The sequence below is a fragment of the Meriones unguiculatus genome, chromosome 7 (genome assembly GCF_030254825.1).
Source record: "Meriones unguiculatus strain TT.TT164.6M chromosome 7, Bangor_MerUng_6.1, whole genome shotgun sequence".
In the NCBI taxonomy this organism is placed as follows: Eukaryota; Metazoa; Chordata; class Mammalia; order Rodentia; family Muridae; genus Meriones; species Meriones unguiculatus.
The window spans coordinates 49,548,456-49,560,489 of NC_083355.1; positions in this window are offsets into that span (position 1 = coordinate 49,548,456).

Sequence of the window (12,034 nt, forward strand, 5' to 3'; positions counted from 1 at the left end):
TTTTAAGTGCTCTGGAGTCATTTCGTTGCAAGCGGGTTTTTAAGTGCTCTGGAGACATTTCGTTGCAAGCGGGTTTTTAAGTGCTCTGGAGCCATTTCGTTGCAAGCGGGTTTTTAAGTGCTCTGGAGCCATTTCGTTGCAAGCGGGTTTTTAAGTGCTCTGGAGTCATTTCGTTGCAAGCGGGTTTTTAAGTGCTCTGGAGTCATTTCGTTGCAAGCGGGTTTTTAAGTGCTCTGGAGTCATTTCGTTGCAAGCGGCTTTTTAAGTGCTCTGGAGTCATTTCGTTGCAAGCGGGTTTTTAAGTGCTCTGGAGGCATTTCGTTGCAAGCGGGTTTTTAAGTGCTCTGGAGTCATTTCGTTGCAAGCGGGTTTTTAAGTGCTCTGGAGTCATTTCGTTGGAAGCGCGTCATTAAGTGCTCTGGAGTCATTTCCTTGGAAGCGGGTCTTTAAGTGCTCTGGAGTCATTTCCTTGGAAGCGGGTCTTTAAGTGCTCTGGAGTCATTTCGGTGGAAGCGGGTCTTTAAGTGCTCTGGACTCATTACCTTGCAAGCGGGTTTTTAAGTGTTCTGGAGTCATTTCGTTGCAAGCGGGTTTTTAAGTGCTCTGGAGTCATTTCGTTGCAAGCGGGTTTTTAAGTGCTCTGGAGTCATTTCGTTGCATGCGGGTTTTTAAGTGCTCTGAAGGCATTTCGTTGTAAGCGGGTTTTTAAGTGCTCTGGAGTCATTTCGTTGCAAGCGGGTTTTTACGTGTTCTGGAGTCATTTCGTTGCAAGCGGGTTTTTACATACTTCTCAGACATTTCACTGGAAGCGGGTTTTTTAAATGCTCTGTAGGCATTTTGTTGCAAGCGGGTTTTTAAGTACTCTGGAGTCATTTCGTTGCAAACGGGTTTTTAAGTGCTCTGGAGACATTTCGTTGCAAGCAGGTTTTTAAGTGCTCTGAAGGCATTTCGTTGCAAGCGGGTTTTTAAGTGCTCTGGAGTCATTTCGTTGCAAGCGGATTTTTAAGTGCTCTGGAGACATTTCGTTGCAAGCGGGTTTTTAAGTGCTCTGGAGCCATTTCGTTGCAAGCGGGTTTTTAAGTGCTCTGGAGCCATTTCGTTGCAAGCGGGTTTTTAAGTGCTCTATAGCCATTTCGTTGCAAGCGGGTTTTTAAGTGCTCTGGAGTCATTTCGTTGCAAGCGGGTTTTTAAGTGCTCTGGAGTCATTTCGTTGCAAGCGGGTTTTTAAGTGCTCTGGAGTCATTTCGTTGCAAGCGGGTTTTTAAGTGCTCTGGAGTCATTTCGTTGCAAGCGGGTTTTTAAGTGCTCTGAAGGCATTTCGTTGCAAGCGGGTTTTTAAGTGCTCTGGAGTCATTTCGTTGCAAGCGGGTTTTTAAGTGCTCTGGAGTCATTTCGTTGCAAGCGGGTTTTTAAGTGCTCTGGAGTCATTTCGTTGCAAGCGGGTTTTTAAGTGCTCTGGAGTCATTTCGTTGCAAGCGGGTTTTTAAGTGCTCTGGAGACATTTCGTTGCAAGCGGGTTTTTAAGTGCTCTGGAGCCATTTCGTTGCAAGCGGGTTTTTAAGTGCTCTGGAGCCATTTCGTTGCAAGCGGGTTTTTAAGTGCTCTGGAGTCATTTCGTTGCAAGCGGGTTTTTAAGTGCTCTGGAGTCATTAAGTTGCAAGCGGGTTTTTAAGTGCTCTGGAGTCATTTCGTTGCAAGCGGGTTTTTAAGTGCTCTGGAGTCATTTCGTTGCAAGCGGGTTTTTAAGTGCTCTGGAGGCATTTCGTTGCAAGCGGGTTTTAAGTGCTCTGGAGTCATTTCGTTGCAAGCGGGTTTTTAAGTGCTCTGGAGTCATTTCGTTGGAAGCGCGTCATTAAGTGCTCTGGAGTCATTTCCTTGGAAGCGGGTCTTTAAGTGCTCTGGAGTCATTTCCTTGGAAGCGGGTCTTTAAGTGCTCTGGAGTCATTTCGGTGGAAGCGGGTCTTTAAGTGCTCTGGAGTCATTACCTTGCAAGCGGGTTTTTAAGTGTTCTGGAGTCATTTCGTTGCAAGCGGGTTTTTAAGTGCTCTGGAGTCATTTCGTTGCAAGCGGGTTTTTAAGTGCTCTGGAGTCATTTCGTTGCAAGCGGGTTTTTAAGTGCTCTGGAGTCATTTCGTTGCAAGCGGGTTTATAAGTGCTCTGGAGTCATTTCGTTGCAAGCGGGTTTTTAAGTGTTCTGGAGTCATTTCGTTGCAAGCGGGTTTTTAAGTGCTCTGGAGTCATTTCATTGCAATCGGGTTTTTTAGTGCTCTGGAGTCATTTCGTTGCAAGCGGGTTTTTAAGTGCTCTGGAGTCATTTCGTTGCATGCGGGTTTTTAAGTGCTCTGAAGGCATTTCGTTGTAAGCGGGTTTTTAAGTGCTCTGGAGTCATTTCGTTGCAAGCGGGTTTTTACGTGTTCTGGAGTCATTTCGTTGCAAGCGGGTTTTTACATACTTCTCAGACATTTCACTGGAAGCGGGTTTTTTAAATGCTCTGTAGGCATTTTGTTGCAAGCGGGTTTTTAAGTACTCTGGAGTCATTTCGTTGCAAACGGGTTTTTAAGTGCTCTGGAGACATTTTGTTGCAAGCAGGTTTTTAAGTGCTCTGAAGGCATTTCGTTGCAAGCGGGTTTTTAAGTGCTCTGGAGTCATTTCGTTGCAAGCGGATTTTTAAGTGCTCTGGAGACATTTCGTTGCAAGCGGGTTTTTAAGTGCTCTGGAGCCATTTCGTTGCAAGCGGGTTTTTAAGTGCTCTGGAGCCATTTCGTTGCAAGCGGGTTTTTAAGTGCTCTGGAGTCATTTCGTTGCAAGCGGGTTTTTAAGTGCTCTGGAGTCATTTCGTTGCAAGCGGGTTTTTAAGTGCTCTGGAGTCATTTCGTTGCAAGCGGGTTTTTAAGTGCTCTGAAGGCATTTCATTGCAAGCGGGTTTTTACGTGCTCTGGAGTCATTTCGTTGCAAGCGGGTTTTTAAATGCTCTGGAGTCATTTCGTTGCAAGCGGGTTTTTAAGTGCTCTGGAGTCATTTCGTTGCAAGCGGGTTTTTAAGTGCTCTGGAGTCATTTCGTTGCAAGCGGGTTTTTAAGTGCTCTGGAGTCATTTCGTTGCAAGCGGGTTTTTAAGTGCTCTGGAGTCATTTCGTTGCAAGCGGGTTTTTAAGTGATCTGGAGTCATTTCGTTGCAAGCGGGTTTTTAAGTGCTCTGGAGTCATTTCGTTGCAAGCGGGTTTTTAAGTGCTCTGGAGTCATTTTGTTGCAAGCGGGTTTTTAAGTGCTCTGGAGTCATTTCGTTGCAAGCGGGTTTTTAAGTGCTCTGGAGACATTTCGTTGCAAGCGGGTTTTTAAGTGCTCTGGAGTCATTTCGTTGCAAGCGTGTTTTTACATACTTCTCAGACATTTCACTGGAAGCGGGTTTTTTAAATGCTCTGGAGTCATTTCGTTGCAAGCGTGTTTTTAAGTGCTCTGGAGTCATTTCGTTGCAAGCGGGTTTTTACATACTTCTCAGACATTTCACTGGAAGCGGGTTTTTTAAATGCTCTGGAGTCATTTCGTTGCAAGCGTGTTTTTAAGTGCTCTGGAGTCATTTCGTTGCAAGCGGGTTTTTAAGTGCTCTGGAGTCATTTCGTTGCAAGCGGGTTTTTAAGTGCTCTGAAGGCATTTCGTTGCAAGCGGGTTTTTAAGTGCTCTGGAGTCATTTCGTTGCAAGCGGGTTTTTAAGTGCTCTGGAGACATTTCGTTGCAAGCGGGTTTTTAAGTGCTCTGGAGCCATTTCGTTGCAAGCGGGTTTTTAAGTGCTCTGGAGCCAATTCGTTGCAAGCGGTTTTTTAAGTGCTCTGGAGTCATTACCTTGCAAGCGGGTTTTTAAGTGTTCTGGAGTCATTTCGTTGCCAGCGGGTTTTTAAGTGCTCTGGAGTCATTTCGTTGCAAGCGGGTTTTTAAGTGCTCTGGAGTCATTTCGTTGCAAGCGGGTTTTTAAGTGATCTGGAGTCATTTCGTTGCAAGCGGGTTTTTAAGTGCTCTGGAGTCATTTCGTTGCAAGCGGGTTTTTAAGTGCTCTGGAGTCATTTCGTTGCAAGCGGGTTTTTAAGTGCTCTGGAGTCATTTCGTTGCAAGCGGGTTTTTAAGTGCTCTGGAGACATTTCGTTGCAAGCGGGTTTTTAAGTGTTCTGGAGTCATTTCGTTGCAAGCGGGTTTTTAAGTGCTCTGGAGTCATTTCGTTGCAAGCGGGTTTTTAAGTGCTCTGAAGGCATTTCGTTGCAAGCGGGTTTTTAAGTGCTCTGGAGTCATTTCGTTGCAAGCGGGTTTTTAAGTGCTCTGGAGTCATTTCGTTGCAAGCGGGTTTTTAAGTGCTCTGAAGGCATTTCTTTGCAAGCGGGTTTTTAAGTGCTCTGGAGTCATTTCGTTGCAAGCGGGTTTTTAAGTGCTCTGGAGACATTTCGTTGCAAGCGGGTTTTTAAGTGCTCTGGAGCCATTTCGTTGCAAGCGGGTTTTTAAGTGCTCTGGAGCCATTTCGTTGCAAGCGGGTTTTTAAGTGCTCTGGAGTCATTACCTTGCAAGCGGGTTTTTAAGTGTTCTGGAGTCATTTCGTTGCAAGCGGGTTTTTAAGTGCTCTGGAGTCATTTCGTTGCAAGCGGGTTTTTAAGTGCTCTGGAGTCATTTCGTTGCAAGCGGGTTTTTAAGTGCTCTGGAGTCATTTCGTTGCAAGCGGTTTTATAAGTGCTCTGGAGTCATTACGTTGCAAGCGGGTTTTTAAGTGTTCTGGAGTCATTTCGTTGCAAGCGGGTTTTTAAGTGCTCTGGAGTCATTTCATTGCAATCGGGTTTTTTAGTGCTCTGGAGTCATTTCGTTGCAAGCGGGTTTTTAAGTGCTCTGGAGTCATTTCGTTGCATGCGGGTTTTTAAGTGCTCTGAAGGCATTTCGTTGCAAGCGGGTTTTTAAGTGCTCTGGAGTCATTTCGTTGCAAGCGGGTTTTTACGTGTTCTGGAGTCATTTCGTTGCAAGCGGGTTTTTACATACTTCTCAGACATTTCACTGGAAGCGGGTTTTTTAAATGCTCTGTAGGCATTTTGTTGCAAGCGGGTTTTTAAGTACTCTGGAGTCATTTCGTTGCAAACGGGTTTTTAAGTGCTCTGGAGACATTTCGTTGCAAGCAGGTTTTTAAGTGCTCTGAAGGCATTTCGTTGCAAGCGGGTTTTTAAGTGCTCTGGAGTCATTTCGTTGCAAGCGGATTTTTAAGTGCTCTGGAGACATTTCGTTGCAAGCGGTTTTTTAAGTGCTCTGGAGCCATTTCGTTGCAAGCGGGTTTTTAAGTGCTCTGGAGCCATTTCGTTGCAAGCGGGTTTTTAAGTGCTCTGGAGTCATTTCGTTGCAAGCGGGTTTTTAAGTGCTCTGGAGTCATTTCTTTGCAAGCGGGTTTTTAAGTGCTCTGGAGTCATTTCGTTGCATGCGGGTTTTTAAGTGCTCTGAAGGCATTTCGTTGTAAGCGGGTTTTTAAGTGCTCTGGAGTCATTTCGTTGCAAGCGGGTTTTTACGTGTTCTGGAGTCATTTCGTTGCAAGCGGGTTTTTACATACTTCTCAGACATTTCACTGGAAGCGGGTTTTTTAAATGCTCTGTAGGCATTTTGTTGCAAGCGGGTTTTTAAGTACTCTGGAGTCATTTCGTTGCAAACGGGTTTTTAAGTGCTCTGGAGACATTTTGTTGCAAGCAGGTTTTTAAGTGCTCTGAAGGCATTTCGTTGCAAGCGGGTTTTTAAGTGCTCTGGAGTCATTTCGTTGCAAGCGGATTTTTAAGTGCTCTGGAGACATTTCGTTGCAAGCGGGTTTTTAAGTGCTCTGGAGCCATTTCGTTGCAAGCGGGTTTTTAAGTGCTCTGGAGCCATTTCGTTGCAAGCGGGTTTTTAAGTGCTCTGGAGTCATTTCGTTGCAAGCGGGTTTTTAAGTGCTCTGGAGTCATTTCGTTGCAAGCGGGTTTTTAAGTGCTCTGGAGTCATTTCGTTGCAAGCGGGTTTTTAAGTGCTCTGAAGGCATTTCATTGCAAGCGGGTTTTTACGTGCTCTGGAGTCATTTCGTTGCAAGCGGGTTTTTAAATGCTCTGGAGTCATTTCGTTGCAAGCGGGTTTTTAAGTGCTCTGGAGTCATTTCGTTGCAAGCGGGTTTTTAAGTGCTCTGGAGTCATTTCGTTGCAAGCGGGTTTTTAAGTGCTCTGGAGTCATTTCGTTGCAAGCGGGTTTTTAAGTGCTCTGGAGTCATTTCGTTGCAAGCGGGTTTTTAAGTGATCTGGAGTCATTTCGTTGCAAGCGGGTTTTTAAGTGCTCTGGAGTCATTTCGTTGCAAGCGGGTTTTTAAGTGCTCTGGAGTCATTTCGTTGCAAGCGGGTTTTTAAGTGCTCTGGAGTCATTTCGTTGCAAGCGGGTTTTTAAGTGCTCTGGAGACATTTCGTTGCAAGCGGGTTTTTAAGTGCTCTGGAGTCATTTCGTTGCAAGCGTGTTTTTACATACTTCTCAGACATTTCACTGGAAGCGGGTTTTTTAAATGCTCTGGAGTCATTTCGTTGCAAGCGTGTTTTTAAGTGCTCTGGAGTCATTTCGTTGCAAGCGGGTTTTTACATACTTCTCAGACATTTCACTGGAAGCGGGTTTTTTAAATGCTCTGGAGTCATTTCGTTGCAAGCGTGTTTTTAAGTGCTCTGGAGTCATTTCGTTGCAAGCGGGTTTTTAAGTGCTCTGGAGTCATTTCGTTGCAAGCGGGTTTTTAAGTGCTCTGAAGGCATTTCGTTGCAAGCGGGTTTTTAAGTGCTCTGGAGTCATTTCGTTGCAAGCGGGTTTTTAAGTGCTCTGGAGACATTTCGTTGCAAGCGGGTTTTTAAGTGCTCTGGAGCCATTTCGTTGCAAGCGGGTTTTTAAGTGCTCTGGAGCCATTTCGTTGCAAGCGGTTTTTTAAGTGCTCTGGAGTCATTACCTTGCAAGCGGGTTTTTAAGTGTTCTGGAGTCATTTCGTTGCCAGCGGGTTTTTAAGTGCTCTGGAGTCATTTCGTTGCAAGCGGGTTTTTAAGTGCTCTGGAGTCATTTCGTTGCAAGCGGGTTTTTAAGTGATCTGGAGTCATTTCGTTGCAAGCGGGTTTTTAAGTGCTCTGGAGTCATTTCGTTGCAAGCGGGTTTTTAAGTGCTCTGGAGTCATTTCGTTGCAAGCGGGTTTTTAAGTGCTCTGGAGTCATTTCGTTGCAAGCGGGTTTTTAAGTGCTCTGGAGACATTTCGTTGCAAGCGGGTTTTTAAGTGTTCTGGAGTCATTTCGTTGCAAGCGGGTTTTTAAGTGCTCTGGAGTCATTTCGTTGCAAGCGGGTTTTTAAGTGCTCTGAAGGCATTTCGTTGCAAGCGGGTTTTTAAGTGCTCTGGAGTCATTTCGTTGCAAGCGGGTTTTTAAGTGCTCTGGAGTCATTTCGTTGCAAGCGGGTTTTTAAGTGCTCTGAAGGCATTTCTTTGCAAGCGGGTTTTTAAGTGCTCTGGAGTCATTTCGTTGCAAGCGGGTTTTTAAGTGCTCTGGAGACATTTCGTTGCAAGCGGGTTTTTAAGTGCTCTGGAGCCATTTCGTTGCAAGCGGGTTTTTAAGTGCTCTGGAGCCATTTCGTTGCAAGCGGGTTTTTAAGTGCTCTGGAGTCATTACCTTGCAAGCGGGTTTTTAAGTGTTCTGGAGTCATTTCGTTGCAAGCGGGTTTTTAAGTGCTCTGGAGTCATTTCGTTGCAAGCGGGTTTTTAAGTGCTCTGGAGTCATTTCGTTGCAAGCGGGTTTTTAAGTGCTCTGGAGTCATTTCGTTGCAAGCGGTTTTATAAGTGCTCTGGAGTCATTACGTTGCAAGCGGGTTTTTAAGTGTTCTGGAGTCATTTCGTTGCAAGCGGGTTTTTAAGTGCTCTGGAGTCATTTCATTGCAATCGGGTTTTTTAGTGCTCTGGAGTCATTTCGTTGCAAGCGGGTTTTTAAGTGCTCTGGAGTCATTTCGTTGCATGCGGGTTTTTAAGTGCTCTGAAGGCATTTCGTTGCAAGCGGGTTTTTAAGTGCTCTGGAGTCATTTCGTTGCAAGCGGGTTTTTACGTGTTCTGGAGTCATTTCGTTGCAAGCGGGTTTTTACATACTTCTCAGACATTTCACTGGAAGCGGGTTTTTTAAATGCTCTGTAGGCATTTTGTTGCAAGCGGGTTTTTAAGTACTCTGGAGTCATTTCGTTGCAAACGGGTTTTTAAGTGCTCTGGAGACATTTCGTTGCAAGCAGGTTTTTAAGTGCTCTGAAGGCATTTCGTTGCAAGCGGGTTTTTAAGTGCTCTGGAGTCATTTCGTTGCAAGCGGATTTTTAAGTGCTCTGGAGACATTTCGTTGCAAGCGGTTTTTTAAGTGCTCTGGAGCCATTTCGTTGCAAGCGGGTTTTTAAGTGCTCTGGAGCCATTTCGTTGCAAGCGGGTTTTTAAGTGCTCTGGAGTCATTTCGTTGCAAGCGGGTTTTTAAGTGCTCTGGAGTCATTTCGTTGCAAGCGGGTTTTTAAGTGCTCTGGAGTCATTTCGTTGCAAGCGGGTTTTTAAGTGCTCTGGAGTCATTTCGTTGCAAGCGGGTTTTTAAGTGCTCTGGAGTCATTTCGTTGCAAGCGAGTTTTTAAGTGCTCTGGAGTCATTTCGTTGCAAGCGGGTTTTTAAGTTCTCTGAAGGCATTTCATTGCAAGCGGGTTTTTAAGTGCTCTGGAGTCATTTCGTTGCAAGCGGGTTTTTAAGTGCTCTGGAGTCATTTCGTTGCAAGCGGGTTTTTAAGTGCTCTGGAGTCATTTCGTTGCAAGCGGGTTTTTAAGTGCTCTGGAGTCATTTCGTTGCAAGCGGGTTTTTAAGTGCTCTGGAGCCATTTCGTTGCAAGCGGGTTTTTAAGTGCTCTGGAGCCATTTCGTTGCAAGCGGGTTTTTAAGTGCTCTGGAGCCATTTCGTTGCAAGCGGGTTTTTAAGTGCTCTGGAGTCATTTCGTTGCAAGCGGGTTTTTAAGTGCTCTGGAGTCATTTCGTTGCAAACGGGTTTTTAAGTGCTCTGAAGGCATTTCGTTGCAAGCGGGTTTTTAAGTGCTCTGGAGTCATTTCGTTGCAAGCGGGTTTTTAAGTGCTCTGGAGACATTTCGTTGCAAGCGGGTTTTTAAGTGCTGTGGAGCCATTTCGTTGCAAGCGGGTTTTTAAGTGCTCTGGAGCCATTTCGTTGCAAGCGGGTTTTTAAGTGCTCTGGAGTCATTTCGTTGCAAGCGGGTTTTTAAGTGCTCTGGAGTCATTTCGTTGCAAGCGGGTTTTTAAGTGCTCTGGAGTCATTTCGTTGCAAGCGGGTTTTTAAGTGCTCTGGAGCTATTTCGTTGCAAGCGGGTTTTTAAGTGCTCTGGAGTCATTTCGTTGCAAGCGGGTTTTTAAGTGCTCTGGAGTCATTTCGTTGCAAGCGGGTTTTTAAGTGCTCTGGAGTCATTTCGTTGCAAGCGGGTTTTTAAGTGCTCTGGAGTCATTTCGTTGCAAGCGGGTTTTTAAGTGATCTGGAGTCATTTCGTTGCAAGCGGGTTTTTAAGTGCTCTGGAGTCATTTCGTTGCAAGCGGGTTTTTAAGTGCTCTGGAGTCATTTCGTTGCAAGCGGGTTTTTAAGTGCTCTGGAATCATTTCGTTGCAAGCGGGTTTTTAAGTGCTCTGGAGACATTTCGTTGCAAGCGGGTTTTTAAGTGCTCTGGAGTCATTTCGTTGCAAGCGTGTTTTTAAGTGCTCTGGAGTCATTTCGTTGCAAGCGGGTTTATAAGTGCTCTGGAGTCATTTCGTTGCAAGCGGGTTTTTAAGTGTTCTGGAGTCATTTCGTTGCAAGCGGGTTTTTAAGTGCTCTGGAGTCATTTCATTGCAATCGGGTTTTTTAGTGCTCTGGAGTCATTTCGTTGCAAGCGGGTTTTTAAGTGCTCTGGAGTCATTTCGTTGCAAGCGGGTTTTTAAGTGCTCTGGAGTCATTTCGTTGCAAGCGGGTTTTTAAGTGCTCTGGAGTCATTTCGTTGCAAGCGGGTTTTTAAGTGCTCTGGAGACATTTCGTTGCAAGCGGGTTTTTAAGTGCTCTGGAGCCATTTGGTTGCAAGCGGGTTTTTAAGTGCTCTGGAGCCATTTCGTTGCAAGCGGGTTTTTAAGTAGTCTGGAGTCATTACCTTGCAAGCGGGTTTTTAAGTGTTCTGGAGTCATTTCGTTGCCAGCGGGTTTTTAAGTGCTCTGGAGTCATTTCGTTGCAAGCGGGTTTTTAAGTGCTCTGGAGTCATTTCGTTGCAAGCGGGTTTTTAAGTGATCTGGAGTCATTTCGTTGCAAGCGGGTTTTTAAGTGCTCTGGAGTCATTTCGTTGCAAGTGGGTTTTTAAGTGCTCTGGAGTCATTTCGTTGCAAGCGGGTTTTTAAGTGCTCTGGAGTCATTTCGTTGCAAGCGGGTTTTTAAGTGCTCTGGAGACATTTCGTTGCAAGCGGGTTTTTAAGTGTTCTGGAGTCATTTCGTTGCAAGCGGGTTTTTAAGTGCTCTGGACTCATTTCGTTGCAAGCGGGTTTTTAAGTGCTCTGAAGGCATTTCGTTGCAAGCGGGTTTTTAAGTGCTCTGGAGTCATTTCGTTGCAAGCGGGTTTTTAAGTGCTCTGGAGTCATTTCGTTGCAAGCGGGTTTTTAAGTGCTCTGAAGGCATTTCTTTGCAAGCGGGTTTTTAAGTGCTCTGGAGTCATTTCGTTGCAAGCGGGTTTTTAAGTGCTCTGGAGACATTTCGTTGCAAGCGGGTTTTTAAGTGCTCTGGAGCCATTTCGTTTCAAGCGGGTTTTTAAGTGCTCTGGAGCCATTTCGTTGCAAGCGGGTTTTTAAGTGCTCTGGAGTCATTACCTTGCAAGCGGGTTTTTAAGTGTTCTGGAGTCATTTCGTTGCAAGCGGGTTTTTAAGTGCTCTGGAGTCATTTCGTTGCAAGCGGGTTTTTAAGTGCTCTGGAGTCATTTCGTTGCAAGCGGGTTTTTAAGTGATCTGGAGTCATTTCGTTGCAAGCGGGTTTTTAAGTGCTCTGGAGTCATTTCGTTGCAAGTGGGTTTTTAAGTGCTCTGGAGTCATTTCGTTGCAAGCGGGTTTTTAAGTGCTCTGGAGTCATTTCGTTGCAAGCGGGTTTTTAAGTGCTCTGGAGACATTTCGTTGCAAGCGGGTTTTTAAGTGTTCTGGAGTCATTTCGTTGCAAGCGGGTTTTTAAGTGCTCTGGACTCATTTCGTTGCAAGCGGGTTTTTAAGTGCTCTGAAGGCATTTCGTTGCAAGCGGGTTTTTAAGTGCTCTGGAGTCATTTCGTTGCAAGCGGGTTTTTAAGTGCTCTGGAGTCATTTCGTTGCAAGCGGGTTTTTAAGTGCTCTGAAGGCATTTCTTTGCAAGCGGGTTTTTAAGTGCTCTGGAGTCATTTCGTTGCAAGCGGGTTTTTAAGTGCTCTGGAGACATTTCGTTGCAAGCGGGTTTTTAAGTGCTCTGGAGCCATTTCGTTTCAAGCGGGTTTTTAAGTGCTCTGGAGCCATTTCGTTGCAAGCGGGTTTTTAAGTGCTCTGGAGTCATTACCTTGCAAGCGGGTTTTTAAGTGTTCTGGAGTCATTTCGTTGCAAGCGGGTTTTTAAGTGCTCTGGAGTCATTTCGTTGCAAGCGGGTTTTTAAGTGCTCTGGAGTCATTTCGTTGCAAGCGGGTTTTTAAGTGCTCTGGAGTCATTTCGTTGCAAGCGGGTTTATAAGTGCTCTGGAGTCATTTCGTTGCAAGCGGGTTTTTAAGTGTTCTGGAGTCATTTCGTTGCAAGCGGGTTTTTAAGTGCTCTGGAGTCATTTCATTGCAATCGGGTTTTTTAGTGCTCTGGAGTCATTTCGTTGCAAGCGGGTTTTTAAGTGCTCTGGAGTCATTTCGTTGCATGCGGGTTTTTAAGTGCTCTGAAGGCATTTCGTTGTAAGCGGGTTTTTAAGTGCTCTGGAGTCATTTCGTTGCAAGCGGGTTTTTACGTGTTCTGGAGTCATTTCGTTGCAAGCGGGTT